The following is a 5524-nucleotide window of genomic DNA, read 5'->3' as shown; positions in this document are numbered from 1 at the left end:
CGAAGTAATGGCCCTGGTTCCGCCCCTCCCCCTCCCCTCCTTCTCCTCTGCCACGCCCTTGTCCGGACAAAACGACGCGGTGACCCGGCGGCGCGGTGTGCGGGGAAGTACACGGCCGGGCGCGTTGACAGGCGATACAAATGATCTAGTCCAGGTTGGCGCAAGGTCCGCGCGGGGGGTCAGGAGGGTATATAGGGTCGCCGCTGCTGTTGTTGGTGTGACCTGAAATTATGGCTCGACCTTCGAAAACTTGCGGGAAACAATCCGCATGATGCATGCAACAACGTCGATGACGTGTGTGTGTGTGCGCGTTTGAAGGGAAAGGTTTAGCAGCTAGGGGAAATAAAGCTTGTAGACCTGACGTGTGGGTCGCTGCGGGTCGCCTGCTGTTGCAAGGTCACCAAGGCCGCCGCCGTCGCCGCCGCGGGTCGGACGGACGGGTCGGATTAGGGTCGCGGTCCTGGGTGTCAGAGTGTGTTGTTGTCCGAGTGACAGCAGCCCCCCCGTGGGAGACCGACCCGAACCGACCGGGCGTATCAACTGATAGCCATCGATCTAACCGGCGGCGGCCGTCGGCGACGGAGAGGTGCGGAGGTCGGGCCTAACAAGAGAGGGGCGCAGAGGGGGGGCGTGTATCTACACGTATCTGCCTGCGAAATAAAACTCTGTCTGTGCATTGTACTGGCCCGCCGTCGTACCCCGCGCCTGCCGTGCATCCGAGGAGCCCCTCGCCGCCTATATTCCAGCTCAGAGGAGTACAGGAGAGGGGAAAGGGGAGGAGGGGCAAGAAGGCAATCACCTAAACCGGTATCGTCCGAGGTGGCCGCGGGGGGAGGGGACGGGGGGAAAGTGCTAAAGGTAAGGCACCGCCTGGTGCCCAATAGTCATATCGGACAAGGCCACGGAGAGGAGGGGAAAGGGGGGAGGGGGAGAGATTCATTGACCTATGGGCCGCAACATGTTACGATGCCGCTGGGGGGCCCCCATGCACCGAGTGGGGACGTGGACATCGTCGCTAGTTGGAATTAAAACTGAAATTAAACGTGAAATATGTGACGGATGTCCTCTCCCGTGTGTGCTGTGCTCTGGCCTGCTGACCCGAAGAGGTTGATGAATGCCCAGCAATACTTTGTTGGTGATCTGCGCTGCGACCATGTACTACATCTGTAGCACTGCTCGCGCACTGCGTGAATCATGCAGTGTGGACGAAATGAGAGGCGTACAACTGGTACAACCGAGGTGCCGTGTGCACCAGGTTGATGATTAACCCCGCGCACTTTTGTTTTTATGCTGTGCCGCTCTCAGTGGTGCGGGCGAGCTTGCCTACACTAGCCCCTGTCCACGCGTGAACGCCGCGGCGCATCAGGGATCGTCCGGAAAGTACGTCCGTTTTTTTTTTCAGATTCATTCGGAAAATTACGGGAGCTGAGCGCCTGCGAGACTCGGAATAGGCCACCCCGCAGTACACGCACGCACGGCAGACAAGATGTTGCCTACCTGTCAGGCGCTCTGAGAGCTTGGCAGAGGCTGAACTTCGCAAGTTCGCAACGGGGAATGATGGACGTACCTTCTGCATGATCCCTTACGGTCTAAGCAAGTAGAGGGAACCCGCCCTTCTTTATCTTAGTTACATGTCGACAGCCGATATCGCGGGTCGCGGGCAAATCGAACCCTCGATACTGCGGGAGATGGTGTCTGTTAGTTTTCGAGATATCGCACAGCTCTGTCTGAAAGAACGGTCCGAGCGGCGCGTCTCGTGGGATCCCCGCCGAAGCGCCGTTGCGGGACGCGGCGGGGGGAGGCGGGGCTGGCGGGGCTGGCGGGGCGCGGTACCACGCCTGTTACCTCACGGCGCGGCGGCGGCGGCGGCGCCCATGCGCTCCGCGTGGGGAGAGGGAGAGGGGGGCGCCGCGGGGGCGTGCTCCTGGCCGTGACATTGGGAGGCTGCTAGAGGCGCGGCCGGCTTGCGGGGTGGGGCGGGGCGGGGGCGCGATGGGTATCGACCGGGCGGCCGATGGCAGGAAGCGTTACGGCATCGGCAGATGCACCGCCGCCCCCGCAGCGTCTGAAGGGCGCGGCGGGCGGGACACTCGCGGGAGAAACGCCGTCCTCCCGTAGCATCTGTCTTGGAGAGAGGTTGTGCTGCAGATCTTTGGCCGTGCCATCCTGCTTTTGCCATCCTCACATGTAGTAAACCGTCAAACATTGACCGCTTTCTTCATCATAGAGACCGTTTGCGATGACAAGCTGCCCTCGCCGGCCCGCGGCCGGTGCAGCGTCCGAATGAAAGGCGGATCAGTGCGTTCCGCAGAAGTCCAGCAATTACAAGGAAAAGTCCACCACCGCCGCTCTCACTCCGTGCTGCAGCAGAGCAACTTTGCGCGGCGATCCGCAGTATAAGCATTTTGCCATACTTTATTTTTTTCGCTTGTGTTTCAAGCTTAAAGCTCTTGACATAAAACAAAATGATGATGTCATAGAAACCAGCTTCTCCAAGTAAATGGAGTCTCTTTTTGGGGGGAGAGAGGGGCTGAGGGAGGGCATCTTTTTTAGAAAAGGAAGACCGTAAAATTGGCATCATAAAACAAAAAAGTTAAGACAAAAATAAACACGCGCGCGTGGTTGTTGGGTCGGGTCGGCCTCTTGCCTCGCAAACATATCCGAGTCGATGTCCTGTCGGGCAGGTGCACCACGGGGTGTGTCGGGGCGTGTCGGGGCGTGGCGGGGCGTGGCGGGGCGAGCGGCCAGGCCCGCCGCAAGCTTTGCTCTGCTCTGATGAAAGGGTCTGGCTTGGCCCCCGGCTCCTTGTCACGTCTAGCGAATGCACTCGACGCCACCAGACTCGCCACTTCTTGACCGCTGGCCCCGTTTGGCAAGTCGCACAGCTCATAGAGTAAGTACCCAGTCCCGGCCGGGGGGGCCCCGCCACGCCCAGTCGCGGTACTTTTGCGAAATATTCATACATACATCATCTCTCACCAGAAAAGTGAAAAATTGTTTTTTTCTTCATAATTTGCCCCGTTTTTCTAGCAATTCCCTCGTACTTTCCATTCAATAATGCTCTATTTTCCCCCCACATTTTTCTCTAGATCTCCTAACCACTTACAACTGTCAATCGCGTAAGGTCACGAGTGTAACATTGCGTTTGACGATTCGCATTCCATTGAAGACATTCTCCCTCCCTGCTTCGGTCTTTGCCTACGGGCCGCACGCCAAACCGAAACCTTTTGCGTGGATGGCGTCTGGATTCCCCGGCGTTTTGCTGCTTTCGTCATAATGCACGTCGCTCGAGCGGGGAAGGTCAACAGGCTGACAGCAAACTGACGTATCGATCCATACGGACGGGCCGCCCGGCCCCGGAGCCGCACGAGCCTGGAATCCAAAACCTGGAAGGCAAGGGAAGGAAAAAGCGCCCTCTCCCCCCACCTCAACCCAACCCCACTATTAAAAAAAAAAGAAAAAATACTTTATGAAGAACCTAGGAAACTTTGCTGACCATGCCAGAGGCGCACACATGTTATTGCGCCCGGTACGTGTTTCCTATAATTGAATTGAACATTGACAACACTCAATTTTGTGTGCAATCTTAACGTAACTTCTCCCTGCCTCATTGTTAAAAATTCGGTACACAGAAACAGAATTCAGTTAGATCGTCCTGTACTTCCATACTACGGTCAAAATATGTTCGACTGGTATTTGAGGGATATACTCGACATTGCTTGAAAAGAACTTTCCTCGAGAATGAAGAAAAGTGCAGCCTACAGGATTACTGTTTTCAAAATTACCAGTCCATTCTGTAGTTATCATACGTCGATGGAGAGTCACCGAACGGTCGCATAATCCGCTCGAAGGCCGAGCTGCCCCAAAAATGTAGCGAGCAGGGCAATTCGCATAAACTATGGTCCCCGTGGCACACTTGGCGTACATGGGCTGGGCCGGGGTACGGCACTGCTGCTGAGAAAAGGTGCAAACCAGTGCACCAGTCACGGACGCTGCTGTCGACAATTCCTTTCCTAGGCCATGATTTATTTTTTTATCTTCTATTTTTGCGATCGGGTGTGAACGAACACGGGTGAATTTTTCAAGCAACCGGCCATAGCGGCAGCTGTAAAGGCTGGGCTGTGTGGCCGTTACCTCTCACGCCAACAGGTATATACCGCTCGTTAAAGCTGGCTGATACACCCGCACGGGACACACCTAGTAGTGATGGCGGAAAAATAATGTAGTAAAATGGCGATATCCTTCTCAATTCGTCATTTCGACTTTGTTTTCGACCGGTGGCCGCGACGACGACGACGCTGCTCCCTCAGGGACGCGCTCGCGAAGGTGACGCCACAACCCGATCCGCCGTGTCGGGTGATGTCATTCTCCGAAAAGAGGAAATATCAAAAGGCTCGAAACGGGAAGAAGTCGTCCGCGCGGCCCCCGCACCCCCGCGCCCTGCAAAGCCCCGGTGTGGTGCAAAACGCGCGAACGAGGATGTGCTCTGGAACCGTCCGGGATGCGGCGACGACGAAGAGTCCAGAGCAGAGCGGCTGTCGCAAGCGGCCGGCAGGCGGCGACGGTAGCCGAGCCAACGGGGAAGAGAATTATAGCGTTAAGGCGCGCGTCCCCCCGGCGGGGCCCCGGCGGGCACAACTCATATGCAAATGTGTTGAAACGTAGATATAGCGGAGGCGCAACTCCCGCGCGACATAACCGCCAGGTTACGCCCGCCCAGCTCGCTCTGCAAGTGTCGCGCCCCGCCCTAGTGTGTGTGACAGAGAGAGAGAGGATGTGAGGCATTCTCTATGGAAGACGTCACCAAAGGCGGAAAGAGCGAGAAATAGTTTTAGAGACAAGTACAAGTTGGACTACGAATAACCCAGCAGAAAAATGGGAATGCGTCGACGTTACATAGCGTCACAATAATTGCTCTCATTATTATTTTATCATCGTAAAGCTCGAAGAACACATAGATCATTGAGGAAGGTCAACTTATGTCCTTCCGTTTCATAGCTTCGTCAGTTAAGTCGTCTCTATTTTGCTATTTTTCTATTCTACGGTTGAGGCATATTACCAACGATGCTAAAAGGATACTTGCATTAAGTGGTTTTACCATAAACAAAAGTCGTTTCCAAACGCATTCCGTACTCAAATACAGCGTGCTCATACTTTACAATGAAAACTCTTGAATGATTGTCTCACAGTTTTATCCATTTATTTTCCAAAGAATCAATCAATAAGCGGAAACAACAATGGGTTGCGAATTGGGCTGGTCATTGACTCACTTGTAGTTTGTTGGTCCGGCGGTGCACTTAGTCCAAGGGGTGGGCGGCGCGTCGCACTCACTAGATCACTACCACTCACTGACACATGGCACGCGGGGTCCTGGTGCCACAAAGTGCTGCGCGGCGGACGGTCCTGTCGGGACGAGAGCGGGGCGAACGTGTGAGGACCCGCGGGTCCCGGCGGCGGCGGGAGCCCCAAGGATCACCCCACCACCACCACCCCACCACCACGGGGTCCTGGACCGCCACGCCCC

General features: G+C 55.9%; 1 protein-coding gene across 1 annotated transcript in view; it reads right to left on the bottom strand.

The window, feature by feature from the left end:
* LOC127751155 (uncharacterized) overlaps positions 1–5418 on the bottom strand; it is a gene marked incomplete at its 3' end in the record, with an annotated part of 24203 nt that extends 18785 nt beyond the window's left edge. Inside the window, exon 1 of the mRNA XM_052274263.1 lies at positions 5271–5418. The remainder of the gene's footprint in view (positions 1–5270) is intronic.
* Positions 5419–5524: the final 106 nt, after the last annotated feature.

Source organism: Frankliniella occidentalis, unplaced genomic scaffold (assembly GCF_000697945.3).
Source record: "Frankliniella occidentalis isolate FOCC.00 unplaced genomic scaffold, Focc_3.1 Scaffold365, whole genome shotgun sequence".
Taxonomy (NCBI): domain Eukaryota; kingdom Metazoa; phylum Arthropoda; class Insecta; order Thysanoptera; family Thripidae; genus Frankliniella; species Frankliniella occidentalis.
This window is presented reverse-complemented; position numbering and strand designations above follow the sequence as displayed.